Source organism: Nycticebus coucang, chromosome 13 (genome assembly GCF_027406575.1).
Source record: "Nycticebus coucang isolate mNycCou1 chromosome 13, mNycCou1.pri, whole genome shotgun sequence".
Taxonomy (NCBI): Eukaryota; Metazoa; Chordata; class Mammalia; order Primates; family Lorisidae; genus Nycticebus; species Nycticebus coucang.
The window spans coordinates 38,021,316-38,043,338 of record NC_069792.1 but is presented as its reverse complement, the minus strand read 5'-3'; the positions used below and the strand labels follow the sequence as shown (position 1 = coordinate 38,043,338).

The window sequence follows — 22,023 nt, the reverse complement described above, 5'->3', positions numbered from 1 at the left end:
ACAACCTAAGAATAGGGGGAAGGGGGATAGGGAAGGGAGTAGGGGAGGTGGGCAGAGGGAGGAGGATTGGTGGGATTACACCTGCGGTGCATCTTACAAGGGTATATGTGAAACTTGGTAAATGTGGAATGTAGATGTCTTGGCACAATGACTGGGAAAATGCCAGGAAGGCTATGTTGGCCAGAGTGATGAAAATGTGCCAAACGGTCTGTGAAACTAGTGTATGGTGCCCCATGATCGCATTAATGTACACAGCTATGATTTAATAATAGAAAAAGAAAACATAATAAAATATATACATAAATAAATAAATATAAATATAAATAAAATAAAATAAGCACAAGGAAGCTAGGGAACAGAAAACAACCTGACCTCACCCTGCTCTCCCTTTCCCCTGATAGGCATCAGTACAAAGCAGCCCTGAGCTGGATCAGAGGACAAGGTTTAGCTCAGGAGAGGTTCAGAATTTTGGCTTTACACAGGACTAGACTAGTGATTTTGCTAATGGAACAAAATATCAAATATTTTGGAATTTATTCTTTATAATACCTACAATGTAAAAGTCCAGGAAGATAAATAAAAGCTGAAGACATTTCAAAGATTAAGGTATATGAATAGACATGATAACTAAATTCAATGCCTGATCCTGGATTGGATTCTGGGTCTGGATTAAAAAGAAAAATCTGTAAATAACATTGAAGGGAAATTGATAAAATTTATATATAGACTGTTACTAAATTTATTTTTATAATTATATGTTTTAATTATGCATAATTTAATATTAAATTACAAATTTAAGTAAAAATTAAAATTTTTATTTAATATATAATCATTTAATCAAATATAAATTATATGATTATATTTATAATTCAATAGTTATTCTTAGGAAATGTTCTTCTTCTTAGGAAATACATAGCAAAGAATTTATGTGTAAAATAACATGCTTATAACTTCTTCTTAATTAAAAAAATTATTAGACCAGCTTTATACTTGCCAATATTTTCTTTTCTTGATGATCAAATATGTAAATGATTCAAAATATTAAATATGATATACTAAAAATACTAAAATCTATTTTTTTAAAAGCTGAAATACGAACTCCTTAGAGCTAGCCCCCCTGGTCAAATTCTAAAAAAAAATTTACTATTGAAGCACATACTCTAGAGCAGTGGTTCTCAACCTGTGGGTTGCGACCCTTTTTGGGACCGAATGACACTTTCACAGGGATTGCCTAAGACCATCCTGTATATCAGATATTACAATTCATGACAGTAGTAAAATTACAGTTATGAAGTAGCAGCAAAATTAATTTTATGGTTGGGGTCACCACAACATGAGGAACTGTATTAAACGGTTGCAGCATTAGGAAGGTGAGAACCCCTGCTCTAGAGAATATCTACATCTGGAAATATGCAACCATCGACTTTTCGAAAAACAGGAATCAGTCTCCAACTGCCACTGTTTGACACAATTATAGAAATCTAGCTCATCAGATCCAAGTTGGACCATGTCACAACTTCTGAAAATGGAGGAGTCAACAGACTTTTTAAATCAAATCACCTGGATTACAGGGGTGATCATGATTAGCACTGTCAGATAAAGAGAATAAGAAAATTTCATTTGGAATTTGTTAAGGAACTGGGAGTGGGTGATGAGTGATCATTTCCAAGTCAAAGTCTAAAGTCACAAAACATGTATTTGGGTCTAATATTTTTTTCATTTTAACTATTATGAATATATGTATTAGTTTCCTTAATAGACTGAGAACCGTCCAAGGTTAGACTCCATTTTTAATTTGTCTTAATTGTGTTTATAGTGCCTAACACAGTGTGTTTTATTTGTAAGAAGACCACTAGTATTAAAGGACACCTACTGCGTGTCAGGTTTTTTACAGGGCATTTTCATCATTAGCTCACTAACATTCATGACAGAATGAACAAACAGTTACACCGATGTAGCACAGAAAGGCAAGAACATGCACTGGTTATTGCAAGTGTTAATTTAAAGTGAGGCTTGAGAACATCCTCCTGCCAGGAAACAAAAACAAAAACAAAATAATTAGCAGGAAATAATCAACCAGTGTAAATGTGATCTAAAGTAGCTATGATACTCTTCCAATAAAATATTTAAGACTATTTCTGTTTTCTTGTGTGCTTCTGGAAATTCTGTTTCTTAGCTTAGGAATGTACTAAAGTCTGCTTTCCTATCTAAATGGCCTAAAATAATAGGACTGCTTTTATATATTTTTAGGGAAATCATCCAGGGACTTCTCTAAGATTTAATTGTCTAAGTTCATTTATGGATCTTAGTTTAGTTTCTAGGTCACCTCTCCTCCAGCTCTTTTTCTCTTAATCCAAAGAATGGTCTCCAGGGATTCATCTTTGCTGCCATTATCTGGGCATACTTCCATTAGTCTTTCTTTGCTCCTGGATTCTCTTCTAAAGGTCACTACAAAGACAGAGACCTGCAGCAAGCAATAAAAGGGAAGTGGGATTTTAAAAATAATAAAAATGGGAGACATTAAAAATGGGAGAGTATTGAAAACCTAAAATAGTATTATTAATAATCTTCACAAATATAAATGGAGATATTTAGATATTTAGCTTATTCCTTCACTGACTGGTTATTTGTTTTCTTTTTGATTGCCTTTTAATCAGATCCAACCTTTCATAAGTCTTCTACTTCCATTTCTCATGCTGCTAAGACATCTCCACTCCCCTTCTGCTTTGTCTTCTGTCTTTTGAGTCAGATTCTATATACACATCTATATAGATGTGTATGTATAGAGATGTGTATACACACATATGTGTATTTATATGTGTATACGTGTGTGTATAATAAGACTATGAACAACTGGAGATCAAACTATGTATAATTCTTTTATTTCCTTTTCCCAAACTGTGGCTTTTCCCTACCTTTTTTTTCTTCAGAATAAAACCCTGAAGACACAAAACAAGTAAACAAAATTAAAAAGTATGAGATAGGCAACCAGACCAATAAGGCTTAACGAAGAGTCAGATAACAATTTAGATTGATATTTTAGCAAAACATTCTTCTGTTTTAGACATAAAAGTCAGGGTCATTTTCTTTCAGGGAAAAAAAACATAATTTTTGAAAGCCACATTGCCCATACCACTAAGAGAAAGTTGAATTCTTATAAGATGTAGAAGGCATATAAACTATAAAAAGTACATTTAAGAACCCCCAAATTTTGGCATGACAGGCCTGTTAAGTACTGGGTCAAGTAGCTTCAACTATTTTAATGTTTCCATAATATAAACAGGATACAAATAATATAACGTATGTCTATCTACTATAATACATGATATAGATTGAAAGAACTATTATGATTTGCATAACATAATATTGACTCTGAACCATCAAGAAAAGATGGGGTATGTGTTTGATTACAAAATATTCTGTTTAAGAAGTCAGGATGTGTTTAATGCACATTAGAATTTATTTAAACACTATATTTTATGAGAAAATGAGACAATTATATACATAATTGTCAATCAACATTATTTATGCACTGTGTAGTCACAGATAAATTTACTATTTACTAATTATTTTTTGGAAAAGTTAATTTTTACTGGCTTTCAGGTAAGACTTTCTTATTCAGAAATCCTTTCTTCATCTCAACAATGGACTCTGGCTATACTTATAAGCACAGTATTGATCAAACTTTATGGATGCATAATAAAGAACAAACTTTTATGAGATTTCTGAAGGTAGTTTCAAGTTCAGAGTCTACATTTGCTCTAACATAGTAAGTAATTTAAAAGGTAACACTGGTTTCATTGGATCCAAATGATACTAGTATTATTACAGTAATTTCATGCCATGGCTCCTTTGTTGCACATATTAGAATTGTTCGGAGTAAGATGAATATTATTTTTTTCTGCCACTCAGACATGCACGCTCTTGACTATTGCCTTACTAGTAAAAACACAAAGAGATGTCAAAAACACAGAAACCCTAAAAGTATAATAATCGATACTATGATCATTAGTTGCTCCCATCAATCCTAACGGACTACTGATTGTGGAGATGTTTGGTGAGTCTGAATATCATTTTTAACAGAAAGATATGTTACAATGTCTAATGAATATTTCCAATAAATCAAATAAATATTCACTATTCTTTATGCTTAGAGTAAGCAAATTAAATTCCTCAATAAAATCCCATTTAAAATATTGGTTTCTCTGCATAATTTTTCAAGACAAAATTCTTTTCATTGTTTATAGCTTATAATGTCTCCATGATTCTTCTCATCAGGCTCAAGTCCTAGAACTTGTCCAAATGAACATACCAGTATAGTTTTCTAGAACTTTGTGACATTCCTCTAGAAATCACTATTTCTATACCTTTGCTTGTGCTATTTTACCTGAGATAAATTTTGTAAATGTTAGTTTCTACCCATTGAATTGATTTCAATACTAATGACTAGATCACCACCCACAGTTTGAAAAATTCTGATTCAGGGAAGAAGCATGAGAAAGAAAATTAGTCTTGGGTAGAACTCTCTGAAATCAGAAAATTAATTGCCTGGGGAGAATGAGCCTTCAATGGCAGGTAAAATCTAAAGACAACAGATGGAAATACATAGTATACTATGATGGAAATAAAAGGAAGAGTACTCAAAAAAGAAACCACATTTCATTTTTTTTTTTTTTTTTTTTTTTTGTAGAGACAGAGTCTCACTGCACGCCCTCTGGTAGAGTGCCGTGGCGTCACACGGCTCACAGCAACCTCTAACTCTTGGGCTTATACGATTCTCTTGCCTCAGCCTCCCGAGCAGCTGGGACTACAGGCGCCCGCCACAACGCCCGGCTATTCACATTTCATTTTTACTTATCATTTATAGTAGCCGAATAATATCGTCCATCTTACGTGTCCACCTTATATTTTGTGTGTATTTTCTTGCAAACTTCCAACAGATGGTAAATTTGTTTGTTTCTAGATTATTCTCAGTATCAAAATCAATGCTATGATGAACAAATTTGTGCATATATCTTTATGCGTTTGTTCTATTAGCGTACGTTCCTACATAACTACTAAAATAAGTATGCAAATATAACCCTTAAAATGTTTATAGCACACAAAGTCACACCCTCGTCCACAAAAACTAAAAACTGTGCTCTTGTGAACAGTAGATAAGAGTGTTTATGTCTTAACATGCCCTGGCTGCTACTAGAGATAGTATGTTTTATTCACCTTTACAATCAAATAAGTAAACAATACCCATTATGCTTTTAATATGCATGTCTTTTATTCCAGAGAGGATATACATATATTCTCATATTCATTAGCTATTTATACCCACATTGTGAACCTTCCTGTTTATTTTAACTCGAGATGTACTTTTTTTATGATTTTATGAGTTCTTTACATAGTCGTGATAATATCCCTTTTTCTGATTTACCCACTTGTCTTTCATTTTTAACTATAAAGTAGTGCTTTAAATATAAGTCTTGAAGGGGTTTACTCAATGTATTTGTAAATAAAGCAGGGTTCCATTGAAAACAGACTTTAGGCCTCTATCTAAAGGCATCAGACTAGCCTACATCTTCAATATGCAAAATAAAAACGTAGTTGTATAGTGTGGTTGTCATTTAACACCAAAGGAATTGATGGGAAATTGAATTACAGTGAGGAATGTCAGAGTTTCTACAAGATCTGCTTATTTAATAACAGGTCACGGTGCTTTATGCTTCATTAATAAAAGAGCAAATAACCTTATTTACAACAAATGAAATTGGAAAAATTATACAAGTAAAACTTGAGCTTAAAAGACCCTATAATAAATAATGGTGATATGAGAAATAAACGTAAGTGCAAGAGTTTATGGCTTAAGGCATTACCTTTCAAGTACATATTTACCATGACAAGACTTTTTCTGTTCCTGCAAATATCACAATCCAAAGTGATTGCTGTTGACATGTGAAATTAAAACTAAAAAGGACAAAGGCCAGCCAGTAGGCAGTAATTATTTGAACTATAATGTCTGTCAGATTAATGTATAATTAATGAATGATGCTCATTGTGTATTAATACCTATGACTATGGTATTCATAAAGAGCACTAAAAAGCTTCAAGTTTAAGGAAACCCACGGTGACTAGGTTTTGAAAAGAAGTCATTGTGAAAACTGACCAATTTCTAGATCTAAACAGGGTGACCTAATGCAGATGTTTTCTGTGATTGTTCTGTGGTCGTCATGACCCAGACTGCTTTACTGTAACAGTTCCTATTGTGTTGGTGCGACAGGGAACACAGCCAAATAATTCCCAATAATTTATGTGATTGTGATAAGTTCTAAATAAAAGACAACCTCAGGGATTAATTAAAACAGCAACCAAAGCTTATCCAGGCATTCAGTGTAAAAGTTTGTTCTTCCTTTCTTTTCTCAAACAAATTCTTTAATGCTTATGTGGCAAACTCTTAATCCTTTCTTGGTTTGCTTTCTCCACTGATGGTAAATAAACTATTTATAGTTCATGTTTTTATTCTTTTGTATTCTAATCTATAAACATGGTCTATGTTAAATATAAAGCAAAAACAAAGCAAAACAAAAAAAGCATTTTACCAAGATTTTCAAAAAATAAATGAAGTTGTTACTCCACACTTTCTTAGCTTCCACCAGCGAATTCCTACTGCCCAAAGAGCAATAACTGAGGTGACAGGAGCAAGGCAGTCTTTTTTTTTTTAGAGACAGAAACTCATTTTGTCGCCCTTGGTAGACTGCCGTGGTGTCACAGCTCACAGCAACCTCTAATTCTTGGGCTTTAGGGATTCTCTTGCCTCAACTTCCCGAGTAACTGGTACCACAGGCACCCACCACAACGCCAGGCTATTTTTTTGTTGTTGCATTTGGCTGGGACAGGGTTTGAACCCGCCACCCTCAGTATATGGGGCCGGTGCCCTACTCACTGAGCCACAGGCACCACCCCATGGCAGTTTTTCTGTGAAGGACCAGAAAGAAAATATGTTGGGCCCTATGGCCCACACAGTCTCTGTCATAATCACTCAACTCTGCTTTGAAGCAGGAAAGCAGCCATTGATACATAGGGTAAACAAATGGATGTGAATGGGCTCCTAACAAATGTTTATTTATAAAACAGGTAACAGCTTGGATTTGGCCCTTGGGCTCTAGTCTGCAGACTCCCGGTCTCTATGATGAAATTCAAACATACATAGTCCTTCACATCACCTTAGAAGCTGCTTTTGTAGGCCCATCTCCTACCCCATTCCCTCTGCAAACTCCCCTTACTGCTACAGTGGACTTGTCCCTGTTCTCTGGATTGTGCCGTTTCATGGTATAGCTTGTTCTCATGGTATATCTGACTACCTAGAATATCTTACCTTATTCTCCAACTGGAAAATCCCTAATTAAATTCAAAATCATTTACAAATGCCCAATCTCCTCCGAAATGTTTCTCAGTCCCCTTCCCATCCCATCCCATTCCTGAGCTTTCACTGCACTAGGCTCCTACACTTTACCACTCACTATCACAACTAATTGCTTATAATATTCCAGGTAAAGACCATATTCCACTCATTTTCATTTCCTCTGCATCCAGCATATGGTGGGATGTCAACAAAGTCTTTTTAAAATATGATTGTAGAAATCTCACCTTGGTCCTTAGCTATAGCTATCTTAAGTCAAGCACATGGGTGCCTAAAAGAAAGACTCTATTTAGAGCTTATATTACAGGAATATTAAATTCCTGTTATTTATTAAACAGAATATTAAATTCTGTCTAAGGGGATTAGGATAGAAGCAATATATAAAAATTCTGAGTAGTGTCCTTAAAAGGACATGAATTTTTATGTGAGGAAAAGTTGTCTTTTTAAACCATTTTAATTTTTGTATCTGTCATACACGATCATTTTTGCCTTAATTATGTAAAAATATACTTAATAGAGTTGTAATCAATGTATTTAATGCCAATGTTACATCTTAAAATATGTTGCTACAGAAATATGAAAATGTTTATTTATTGGGCTAGTATAATGTCATATAAAATATTTCCTGCCACTATAAGATTATTTTAAAATAAAAATAGCTGACATATTTGAGGAATAACTAAATAAATAATATTTAAACCATCTACCTATGGTAGAGAATACATCAATTAAGAAGAGTTAAGCTGTTAAGTAAGACCAAAGAGAAGACACTCTAATTTTACCTCCTAGGAAAGGAATGAACAGTCCAATTAGGATAGTAAGTGGCCATTAGTAGAAAAGCCAATCAAGAAAGGCTGGACTCTGAAACAGCTTAAAATGAACCATAAGAGACATAGCATCTAAAACGGCATACTACATATTAGAGTTATAAATAAGCAAAATTCTCATTAAATTCCTGGCAAGTTAATTCATACCTATAATACATGGCACTATAATGTATGCAATCATATATGTATATTAAATTGTTAATGTCAAATAAATCCAATAGCTTGGAATAAGTGTTTCTGCTTATTTTTTTTAATAAATAAATAACACAGCTATTTTTATTTTGTGGATTTTTCCCAAAAAGACACAGAAAAAAGTTACCTGCTATCCATATATAATTGTTTTAAGAATGTGGAATTTTGAAGACCAAGAGGCAGGTTATCCTAGATAATAACTGGAAAGTTATATCCTAGTTATCAACCTAGAGGCTGAAGATAACCTATCAACCTCTACTGCTAGGTTATCTTCATCTCTAACCAAGCAATAGAGGTGGACAAATAAAGAAGAACATACAGAGGGCTCAAATTCAGGTTCAAACCCATCAACTGTCAGCTCAGTGTTTTTCAGATGTCAAGAAAGTAGAGAGATGGTCTCTGTATATCTATGAGATCGTCAACTCAGGGGTAAAGATCTTCTGAGTGATGACACATTCCAAGACTGGGCATTGCCACTGGGTGGCTGAAATGGAAGAAGGTCAAAAGCCAGTTGAGAATATCAGAGAACATTAGAATATTTCATCAGTCATAAAAAGTGATTTTTGTAGTCACTGCAAAGGTTGTCAGAAGAGCATAGTTACTAAATTTATCAAGAAAAAGGTACATCTAAAATTCAGTGGATGAAATTGACTAGGACATCAAGACTATAGTATCTTGATGTGCTAGTCTTGATACTAGGAATGGTCTGGTTATTGAAAGAAGATATACTGCCTGATTATAATGAAATTTTGCTGTGGTGTCCAAGAACAAGTTGTGAGGAGCCCACTCCCCGTAACAGTGAATGCATAAAAGGAGACATGGTGACCTGTGCTGAAAAGTTCCACGTAATTGTGGCTGTGGGAGTCATTAAGGGAAATACTCCTCTCCTACCAGTGCCACAATCTTTTAGCACAATGAGAAAGATTATTTAAAGGCTGGACACAGATAAAGTATGTATACAGTCTGATTCAAACTTCATAGATTAAGAACACCCAAATAAATGACAGTATAGGATGTAACAATGACAAGACCTTTTGCACGATGGATTTCAGGATATTTAATCATGGATTATGTAGGAGGCGGTGTTAGTAGCAGAATTATGAATTTAGCATGTTCATAATCCCACTAGGAGGTACAGTGGCTGAAAACCTGATTTGCAAGTGAGAAATCTTACAGAAGTTTTTACTTTTACAGATCTGTGGGAGCAAAAATAAATATTTCTATAATAGTAATATTAAATAATGTAAAAATAAAAGCATCACATCAGTAACCAGAAAATAAAACCTAAAAATGTTTATCAAAATACAACTATTAACTGAAGAAATAGAGGCTTGAAATATTTCAAGAGAAATATAATCCTTATCATGAAACTCCGTTGAATAGGTTATCAAATACGAGAATTTTAATATGTGAAGGCATTCTCCTAAAGAGTTTGATAAGGTTGCTTCTAAATAAGGGAATTGAAGTATGAAATGGTTTAGATAGGTCAGTACTAAATGGCTCTAAACTACATTATAACTCCAAATTCATTTTGTTTGAAGTATAATTTGTCAATCACAAAAAGGAAGGAAAAAAGGAAGGAAGGAAGGGAGTGGTATTAAAGTACTCTGTTCATTGAACAGTAAAATAGTCAGGATACTTAATAGTTAAATAACCAGTTTACTTAGTGAAACATCTCAAACTACCAATCTAATAATCTTAAGTTGATGAGTGAAATAAAGAGATCTTTTAATTCATTAGAATACTTGTATATTCGAGGAAGCATCATTATTCACTACCCACCCATTATCATAAACATACGTGCATTCATACCTCCAAATTCACCACAGCACAGTTCTACTGTTTCACATATGCCATTAACTATATTACATGATCCAACAATATACCACAAGAAATTCAAAAAGAAAATATTTAAAAAGATAATTACATAACTGTTGTAGTGACATCCCAATATACTTTAACATATTCTAGCATTCCAACCCTGTGATTATGAGAATAATTCCAGCACTGAGTCATACTGTAGCACACATCTGTTGTAAGATGGCATGTTTAAAATTTTAACTGACAAAACATTTGTTTGATAATGAATGATAGATATCAGCATCCAAGAGACAACTCCTTTCATAGTAGGATTCTAGAGTTTAGTACATTGGTCATACAGGCAATGCATAATTTTCCTCATTTGGTTGATTGGAAAATTAATTTAGGACTACATTTCAGACATATTTATCTATTAATGTGTTTGCTTACCAGTTTATCTTTGTACATTAAATTGCACAGAGAAAAACAGACTTTTTTCACCCTAAGTGGCCACCTCTATGTCAAGAAACAGAAGAACTTTCGTCTGTTAAGGCACATAGACTGAGGTCAAAGGAAAGTATTGTTCAAAACACCAAAGTCAGTATTTTTTTTATAGCAACTTAGATCATCAGGGGTCCTCAAACATTTTAAACAGGGGGCCAGTTCACTGTCCCTCAGACTGTTGGAGGGCAGGACTATAGTTTAAAAAAAAAAAACAACTATGAACAAATTCCTATGCACACTGCACATATCTTATTTTGAAGTAAAAAAAACAAAACGGTAACAAATAAAATCACACCGCCACATGTGGCCCGGAGGCCGTAGTTTGAGGACCCCAAATTTCTAACAAACTATTTTTAAATTTAAAGAAATGAGAAACTGGAAATGTTTTTATAGCTAGCTTGTTTACTTCAGGCCAAATTTATGACACACTGGAGTTACATTATTTATGTGTTATATGAATAGCATACTGCATTCCTTTGTATAAAATATATTTAATTTTGTATGCAATACATTTATAATATATTTATGAGCTTTTCCTAAATCTTGAGGCATGTTCTACTATTTAAAATAATTATTTAGGGTTACAATTCATCTAACATTTATTAAAACAACTTCTATTTATGAAGCCCTAAGTTTGAGGAAAAAAAACATGAATAAGTTACAGTTCTTGCCCTTAAGAAGCATGCAATGCATTTCTGTAGCTTTGCTCTGAGAAGCAGTACGCCACAATTCAGTTTGGGGGAAGAGGCTATCTGATTTTAACAATTTTCTCCTCTACCTTGGTTCTTTCCCAATCCTGGTTCCACTATCAAGAATAATATATACTTATATTTGCAGACAAAATCGATGCTCTTATTATAACAGCCTTTTCACATACTTTAGATAGTATGAAGTGATGGAAGTGGTGTACTCTTGACAGAAGCATGCTTGCAGCACTAATTTAATCTGCAGAGGAAAACAAGATTTATAGCAAATGGATGGAAGATGAGAGCCAAGGGGATTGACTAGAGGGATGGAACCTGCAGACTGATGAGGAAAAGGACCTAAAGAAACTTGAAATACATTATTAGGCACTTCTCACCCTCCAAAACTCTTATTGATGAATGAATGTATTTCTAGATTCAAGCCATTTAACCTAGCATCACAAAAGATAGCCTTCACACCGTATTTACAGAGTCAACAAAGTCAAGTCTTCGCAAAAGTCAAATCTGGCATTAAATGAGGGCTCAATCACTTATAAATTACTAAATCTCTTTAAGTCTCAGTTTCCTCATCTGCAAGTAAAAACCTAGATCAGAGTGTGTAATGATTAAGTGAGATAATGTATGTAATGAGTTTAGGACATAATCTGCATATGTACAGTAAAAAATGTAATAAAGGATAACTATTTCATTTTTGTTTTCTCTATTTCTAGCCTTCCATTTCCTCTAATTTTTATTCCTGCCTGTACTATTGCTAGATAAATTTTCTGTATGAATTTTTTTCCTTTCTATATTTTTCTTTTGCCTTTTTTTGGGATCAGAACATCATCTATCTTGGTGAGGTTTCATGTCATCTTTAGAAGAATATGTACTCTGCTGTTGCTTTATAGAGTATTCCATAAAGATCAATTAGATGAAGTTGACTAATACTGCTATTCAGGTCAAATATACCCCAAATGCTTATTTTGTCTGCTTGATCTATCAGTTATTAAATGAGAAGTGTTAAAGACTCCAACTATAAATGTGAATATGTCTACGTTTCCTTTCAGCTCTGTTTTTTGATGTCATTTATTTCAATGCTCTGTTGTTAGGTCCATGTATGTTTAGGATTGTTATGTATTCTTGGAAAATTAATCCTTTTATCATTGAGCAGTGACTATATTTTTGATAATTTTCCTTGTCTGATGTCTGCTTTGTCTAAATTTATAATAGCTGCTTCAGCTTTCTTTTGAGCATGGTATATTTTTCTCTATTCCTTTACTTTTAAGTCTGCGTCTTGAAGCCCTTTCAGTTATAATTCATTGTTATGATACTAGAGCTGTGTTGCTATAGGTGGTAAGATGTGGGAAAGGGGAAGGCTTCCATTATCTTTGGATTACATCTCAGTCTTTCAGTGACCTATGCCCCTTGTTGTGATCTTCCAAAGTATTCCCTATATATCACTTCTTGGCCTTTTGGCTAAGATCAAGCGTATTATCTGTTCTTATCAGTTTAATATCTGATACATCCTCTATAAAAGTATTCCTTATAGTAGAATACTATACCTTCCCAAGTACTCCAAAAGTAGAACATTCCTCTCACCCACCTTAGCTGACACAAAAATGCTAGAGGAGGGCTTTAGTGAAAGAAATCCCCTTTCCAGCTAGGATACTGCTCTGGTAAGTTCTTTTCCCCTGCAAAGCAGATCTCTCTCATGGAAAATGCTCTGGATATATTTCACAATGATTACTCTTTCCCTCTCCCTTCTAGAATCATGGGAGCATCTTTCTCAGTTCCCCAGGAGGCAAAACTTATACAACTATGATGACATCCCCACCAAGTCTATAGCCCCATGGAATTGCTCACTTTCATCCTAGTTCACAGGCTCCAGCAATACGTCAAAATTCGTTTTCAATTGTCTCTACCAGTTTATGGCTCCAGGGGCTGGTGGTTCAGGTAAGCAGATCTTCAATGTGCCTCCCCAGCTTAGCTTGTCTCTCCGGATTTCACCATAATAGTCTGCCCCAAGATTCATTTGTCTAATGTGTCTACGAAAAGTCATTGATGCATTATTGTAGGGGCAGGACTTATGAACTTCAAGTTCTTTATATGTTGAAGCTCAAATTACAAATCCCATTCCTGCTTTTAAACTCTTTCCTTTTCTTCATTTTATTACCATCTATTCTTTTTCTCTCTTCTGTCTATTGCTATACAAAGAAAAAGCTTTTCATCATCATACAGATGATAGTCTTTCCTAACCGATGATTTTTTCTAAGTTAGATATTTTGAAACATAAAAATTAAAGGTTGAAGAATGCTGCAATTGTAAGTTATTAATTTCAATAAAGAATTACTTTCATGACAGGACATAGTTTTTTTTTTTTTTTTACTCCTAGAAGTTTCTAAGTTAGCCAATAATCACAGGCATTGTGAAAACTTTCTAATTTTCTTGGCTGAAACTGTGAGGAATCTAAAAGTATGTTTTATATTTATAGCTTTAGTTTGTTTTTAACAACCAGAAAAATTAATGGAGTACCCAGAATGTCAACGGAGAACAGAAGCCTCTATACCTACAAATATGAACAGAGTTACTGTACTGTGATCCATAGCATATATTTGCTTAATGAATATATGCTTAATGAATAAATTACTCCATTTCATTCTAACTTCAAAAAAAACTATAGCTACCAATTAAGTTTTGTATCTTTTTTATTTGCATTTAATTGTCATATAATACAACACATAATACATATATCTGTGTAAATCTATAACTATATATGGAGTGTAACCCTTTCATGGCCAATAATGAGAAGTCACTGGGGGTCATTATCAGGTAACTAGGATAGGTGTTCTGAGACACTTATTTGTTTACTGGCTAAAATCTTCCTCACATAAAGTGCCATGTGAGCTGGTGCATTGTTGTGATTCAAGAGCCATGAGTTGTTGGCCAAGATTTTCAGTCAAGATTTTCTTGTTTCTCTATTGAAGTTTACTTGGTCTGCTATGTTTCTCACAATCGACAATTTTAACACACAATTTGATTAATTTTTGCAAAGTTTTCATCAGTTCTGCTAACTACTGGCCACCCTGACCTCTCTTCACCAGTGACACTTTCTCAGAAAAACATCCACTCCACAGATGCACTACCATTTTTGTTGAAGGCATTATCCCCATAAATGTGAGCTATCATGTCTCTGATTTCACTTCCTCTCTTGCCAAGTTTAACAAGAAATTTACAAATGTTTGCTCATTGCTCTAATTCAACCTCCAACGTTCTCACGACAGCACACAAAACATGCAGCAATGATGGAGACATTGGTATACACTAACACAGCTTTAAGACCCTGATTTACCAAGAAAATGAAACCTTATCAAGTTATTTGTACAGTACTGCCCATGTACACCATAGTGGCAAGTTTGCAAATTCATTTGTCACACCCAGGTATATCTGGAAGAGGATTTATCTTTCTTCTATGTTCTTGGTTCCATTTATATTGAAAATTGAATAATTATTACATTTATTCATAATGCTGATATTGTTTTAAGTCAGCTGGGAAATATTTCTTAATATTTTTTTATGGTACTCTGTATTCATAATGAATATAGACAGTAGTTTTTCTAAGAAATGTTTGACCTTTTTCTAAAGGGTCAGATTTTTTCTTGATTTGAAAGTAGTCCCACTACATCTATTGAAAAGAATCTAGATGGGGCCGGGTATGGTGGCTCACATCTGTAATCCTAGCACTCTGGGAGGCTGAGGTGGATGGATTGCTTGAGCTCCCAGGTTGGAGACCAGCCTGAGTTAGAGCCAGACCCTGTCTCTACTAAAAAGAAAAAAACTGAGGCAAGAGGACCACTTGAACCCAAGAGTCAGAGGTTGTGAGCTATGATGTTACCATGGCACTCTACCCAGGGTGACACCTTGAAACTCTGACAAAAAAAGAAAGAGAGAGAGAGAGAATAAGGTGGGCAGATCGCCTGAGTTCTGGACCATCCTAAGCTAGAGTGAGACTCGACTCTAAAAATAGCCGAGCCTTGTGGAGGGTGCCTATAGTCCCAGCTACTTGGGAGACTTAGGCAAGAGAATTGCTTGAGCCCAGGAGATGGAGGTTGCTGTGAGCTATGAGTCTATGGCACTCTACTGAGAGCAACAAAGTAAAACTCTGTCTCAAAAAAAAAAGAATCTAAATTGCATTTATATTGTGAATAACTGAATATATATTCATACACATAAACCTACATATACCTATAGAAAGACAGCAGGCTGGGAAGTGAATGAAAAATGAAATGCATAGACAAATGTGAGGCTCAGGACCCCCTTTTGATATCTGCCTATATTTCATATTACTTTACAGCAGACAGTACAGAAAAAGTTACTATTACCTGTTTCATGAGAAACCTAAACAAAATATGGTAAATCTGAATCTGATATCAGCTATTCTGACTTTGACAGACTTATGTGTTTTACTATAAAATTACTGCTACTACAGAAATTTAGAATTCCAACTATCTACACTGTAATTCAAACGTGAAAAAATAATTTACTCAGCTTATGTTTTAAAATGAAAGATATTTTATTTAAGGATTTATGTACACTGACACCATTTATGTATTTTAAGTATAACGTGAGTCTTATATATACATCTATATAAAAATAAATCATATAAAAAGTAAGAGAACAGAACTAGTTATATACATGAATCCTATTTTGTACAAATTACCTTAGATAATTTGTATCTTTTGAAAAAAGTTCTTTTATGACTAACACAGTTCAAAAAATACATTTTCCTTGAAAGTATAATAGGAGCATATTCTCATATATTTAAGTGATAAAATGATGCAAAAATTGTGTTTCTTAACCTCAAATAGCTTCATCTTTCCTGAGTCTCTTCTGTGCACCAATAACTCAAAACTGTTAATAAAAGCTTTACTTTCATTTGCCAAATATTTGGACTTCCTAAAAGACCCATCTTCTGACTATGATTAAATAAATGGAAAGTTAAAAAGATGACCAGCAAGGCACTTCTGAGTTGGTATCTGCAACAACCTTAAGAAAGCCCTCCTTTGTCTTGCTGTCACAAAAGAAGCTCCATTCCTTGTTTTCAACAGTTCATGAAACTGGTCAGCTATTCATAACATAAATGTAATTTAGATTCTTTTTAATAGATATATTGGATCTACTTTCAAACCAAGAAAAAATCTGACACTTTAGAAAAATCAAACATTTCTTAGAAAAACTACCATCTATTTTCACTATGAAGATAGAGTACCATAAAAAATATTAAGAAATGTTTCCCGACTGACTTAAAATAGTCTCAGCATTATGAATAAATGCAATAATTCTGCCATTTTTAATATAAATGGAACCAAGATATTTAGTCTATGAACATAGGATGAAGATAAATTCCCTTCAAGATACTCATTATGCTTCAGTTCTTGATGCCATTGTATATCCTCCTGAGACTCAATCACGTTGGTAGGCCATATGTATATTTCAAATTTATTTAGGACAATAACTGGTTGAGTATCAATGCAAAAATTATGTTAATCACTCAAATCCACCTAATGCTATTAATGTCCCTTCCTAGACAAAGCAGTGTATGCATGTATTAACATTCCATTTCCTACAAATAGAGCCTATAAGAATTTTATGAGGAGGAAAATATTAATTATCTTTCCTTAAATTAATTTTAAATATTTTAAATTTATAATATTTATGATTTGATAATGCAATCATTAAGATAATGATTTATGAGATAGCTTCATAAAATATCCCTATTAGTTTTCCTATATTGGACATATTATGCAGGCAAAGACTGTATTCTTCCTATTTTCCACTCTATTCTCATCACCCCAATATTGCCATTTAATTGATGAATATTTTTGAGACTTTCCTATCTGTTTATCACTTTACTAGACAGTAAGGTTTTAATCGACTAATAAATTAGCTTGATCTTCCTGAGTAAATGCTCAGTAACGAGAAGGGAAAAGAAAATTTAAAAATCTTGCAAAAATACTATCATTTTACTTACACATGTTACAAATGCTACCAGAAAGAAACACATATAATTTGCCATAATTGTGAAGTCAGTGAAAGTTGTAAGAGGATGTGATGAATGTTATGAATTGAAAGAGAAATAGGGAAGGAGGAGCAAGCAGAGAAAATAGAATGTGCAAATGTCCAGAGACATGGTGATAAAAGACAAAGAAAACTACCATGGCTAGAGTTCAGATGGTTAAGGACAGAGGCTGATATACTATAGATGCAGATGGGAAACTAATTCATATCAGTTTTCCTCATCCTAACCACAACAGAAAAGATATTTTAGGGCACTGATGGTGGACAAATTGTAAAGAAGGGCCTAGCTTCACTGGCATGCAGCTTATCCAGTTTCATAGGTTTCTGCTGTTGCTGTATTGGAGTTCTTAATTTTTTGAACAAAAGGCCCTACATCTATGCATTTCTGACCAATGTGGTGTGATGGGAAGTCTGAGGGCTTCTGAAAAAATTCCCTCATTGCTAAAGAGGCACATGTGGTGTCTACTCCCCTTTTCCACTTGACTTTGTCACATGATCCCAGAACTAAGCAGCCATCTTGACATTAGGAGGAAAGAAACAAGCTTGGGAAAACAATAACAGGGTAACAAGATGGAATATTCTGTGTTCAGATCCCGAATTATCCAGTCACTAACCATCTGCTTTGGAAGCCTGAATATGTGATTATTAAATCCCCTTTGTTAAATCCTATTATATTTAATATGCTTAAAGTCAAAGGCTTCTTTATTCATTTTTGTTTTGCCCATAGCATTGAACACAGTTTTCTTCATTTGCTTAGCTTTTCTGATGTTATGAAGAATGAATTACATTTGAAGCTAAGAATTAGGTGCAACTAAAGTATCAAAAAATGGTAGTTGGGACAGGTTTGAATGTGCTTCATCCCTGCTGTTATCACTGTATTTCTTATAACATGGAATCAATATGTTTAGTGAGAAGTGAATATTTTTGCTTCTATGAATCATGAAGTCTAGCTTTGGAGTACTTTTGAGAATACCTAACCTAATTAAATGAAGTCTTATTAAATTTTAATTAATGTGTGCTATTCAAAATTAATCAGATTCATAACTAAAAGCATGCTTAGCAACTGATCACAAAAAGCAGCAGCTCTCTAGTGACTTCAAATTATGTTCTATTTTTAAATGTTTAGTATATTATTTTTTCTACTAAAATAGGGAAACTTTTGTCTGTGCCCATTTTTTATTTGGTCAGAATAGAGACTGATAAAGATTCTACACGTAAAAAATGTTAGTCTTCTAAATTTCAAATTCTTGACAGCTGCTGAATTTAAACACTGAACTTGTGGGTACAGAATTAAAATAAACATCTGAATATGATGAAATTAAAAAGATAGACCTGCCAGGAAAACAACTACAGATTATTTTAACAATTTTTAAGCAAACATTAGTAAAGACATAATCCAAAATAAGAAATCAGTGGATTTAATGCACGTGTAACAAGAAAAAAAAAACCTTATAAAATTTTTATATAATATTTTATGTCAACTAATAAAACATTTTAATGTGAGTATGAGTAATGACTTAGCTTATGGAACTATAATGTTTTTTGTTATTGTTTTTAAGCATACAAATACTTTCTAAGAGAAGCCTAAAAAATGATTCAGAGCACATAAAAAATTGTTATAGAAGTAAACACCATCAATACTTCTTCCTGTCCTCAGCTAGAATGTCTAAAAATGAAAGTAAATTGCAAAGAAGGGATTTAGGCAAACTTTGGAAAAGGTGCCAAAGAGTAAATAGGTTAGCTTAGCCAAAGAAGTTATTATTCTTATTTCTGGGAAATTAGAGTAAAAATGGCTTTGTAAATTTCAAATAGATTTATCAGCTTTAAGGACTTTGCAAATGTATGATTATCTGACTCATAATTAGTAAGTGGAAGGCACAATTCCCTGAAGTAAAAATAGTAATTTTACAAAGTATTAGAATCTTTGTTTCAGTCCAGTAATAGAACTAAATAGCATCAGTTTTAGCTTAAAGCTCCATCCTAATCCAACTTTCAATTAATCATTTTTATTAAGGAAACCCGTAATTTGTATTAAAGTTAAAAATTCAAGATGTTCACTACAATTTTAATATTTGTGTTCTTGAGTTAGTAAAATTTTGGCAGGTGGTAGAATAGTAGAATGTCAATTTCTTACTCAAATTAGATATTTTAAATTCGCTGTGTAGTAAGTAGCTAATTGATCTTCCTCTGCTCTTGGGTTACATTCCTTTGTAATGCTGCTACACAAAACCCATTGTACCTTAATATATAAATTCTGTTTAACTGGGCTTATATTCAGAAGAAATTTGGCAGTTTATTCAACCAATAATGATCGATGGATACATTCCTATGGAATTAAAAATCTTCGCCTGGTTCAAATTCAGAAAGTACTAAAAAAAAGTATTAATTGAAAGTCTCAACATGCAACTCTCCTCCAGACCTGTAATTCCTCTTCCCAAAGGTTACAAAGTTTATTAGTCTCTTGTAGTCGGGTGTGTATTTTTGTATATTCAACAAACATGAATACATACATTCTTTCCCTCTCTTTTATACAAATGATTTTAAACATTAAAATTAACATACCCTTGGCACATCATTTAATATAATAAATTATCCCCCATCAACACATAAAGACTTCCACAATAAAGCCACTTGTTATTCTATAGCACAGATGAATATAAATTATTGAACCACTGTTCTTTTATACATATGGGAATATAGACATAAAGAAATTCTTAGCTGTACCATGTGGATAGAATTGTCATTTTTTTTTTTTTTTTTTTTTTTTCAGGTTTTGGCCAGGGCTGCGTTTGAATTTACCACCTCCGGCATATGGGGCCGGCGTCCTACCCCTTTGAGCCATAGGCGCCACCTAGAATTGTCATTTTTTAAACCACTGGCTGATTGAAGGACATTTAGTTTATTTCCAAGGTTTTATTATCACAAATAACATTACAAAAATGTTATCTATGTCCTAGATAAAATACTTCTGTATAAAATACTTCTATACTTCTAAGAATGTACCATTAGAAAAATTCTGAGACATGCATGGTAATTTTAATAATAGTTATCAAACTACTTTCCAGCTATGCAAAGAGTTCCTGTCTTTCCAAAGCTACACACCAGAGGCCATATGTTATATGTAAGAGCTATGTATTTTCTGTAAACAGTTTGGTCACATCTTTAATCTATTTTTTCTATTAGTTTTTAAAATCTTTTTCTTAAAAACTTATACATGATAAAGGTCTTTTGTTGCATTTTTCTTATGGTAATTATGTCTGCAATATTTTTAAAGCATTTGCATATTACCATTTTTTTAAAAACTGGGTCTTATATTTTGTATGCATTAATATAGAAATTGCTTTTTAAAGTGTGATATATAAAGACATATATACAAACATTTTTATGTATATATACATGTACACCATATATAAATCTGTGTATATACAGTCATTATTTTCTTCTAATATTTTTCTTGTTCTTATCTTTTTTTAATTACTTTTTTGTTTATCCATTCCAACACCATTTACTATATAAACCATCTGACTTGAATGTTGTTTCTACTTTATACTAAATTCTTTTATGTATTTGTTCTATTTCTGCCATTGTTGTATTGAGAATGGTCGTTCCATTCCTCTCTCTAAGTGTGTACATAGTACTACTCTTCTTAAAGTGATTGAGACTTTATAATAAATTTCAATATCTAATATAGCCAGTTCCCTTTATTCCTCTTCATTTTCAGATTTTTACTTTATTTATTCTTTTTTAATCTTGAAATAATGACATCAGGTATCATAATAATCCCTGTGGTATTTTACTGGGTTCCTGCTAATTTCAGAGATGAATTTACAGATAACCAATCCCCTTTTGAAAGAAACTTTAGCCTTCTAAGCACATATACTAAATGTCATATATATATGAACATTTTTTTAAGTTTATTTATGTGTACTATTTTGATTTTATTACTAAATAAAAAATGAGTCTTTTTCTCCATTGTATGTTTAAAGATTGTTGTTTATGAATAGCAAAAGTTACTTATTTAACTTGCTATATTATTTCATTGTTTATAGTACCTTTTCTGTTTTATTTACTTATTTTCTCAGATAACTGATCATTATTTACAAAGATAATGATTGTATGCTTGGAAAATATTTTTAATTTTACATCTATAATTTTAATGTCTTCACTAACTGATTTGCTATTAAATAGTAATGTAGATAATGAATAATATTGTTTTAATCCTAAATTTAATGGGACTTTTTAAAAACTTTTTCCATCAAACATATAAGGAGCTAATATGTAAATATATTCTTTTAAAAACAGGCTATTCATAAATAATTATATCATATATCTTTTTTATATTTATATTCTATGTTAATGTACAACTTTTATAAACATACATTAGAATTAACCGTTTCCTTCTACCTTACCAAAAATTCTATCAAATACCTTTATGACAACTCACAGATAAGGGTATGATTTTTTCCCCCTTAAAGAAATTCCTATTTCAATTGACTATCAAAGAAATATGAATTTCTGGGTGGCACCTGTAGCT

At 32.9% G+C, this 22,023-nt stretch overlaps 1 protein-coding gene and 1 pseudogene across 9 annotated transcripts in view; one reads left to right on the top strand and one right to left on the bottom strand.

Moving 5' to 3' along the window:
- RALYL (RALY RNA binding protein like) overlaps positions 1-22,023 on the bottom strand; it is a 958,719-nt gene that overhangs the window by 751,829 nt on the left and 184,867 nt on the right. The gene's annotated exons all lie outside the window — the stretch shown is intronic.
- LOC128564227 (uncharacterized) lies at positions 12,871-12,981 on the top strand (annotated as a pseudogene).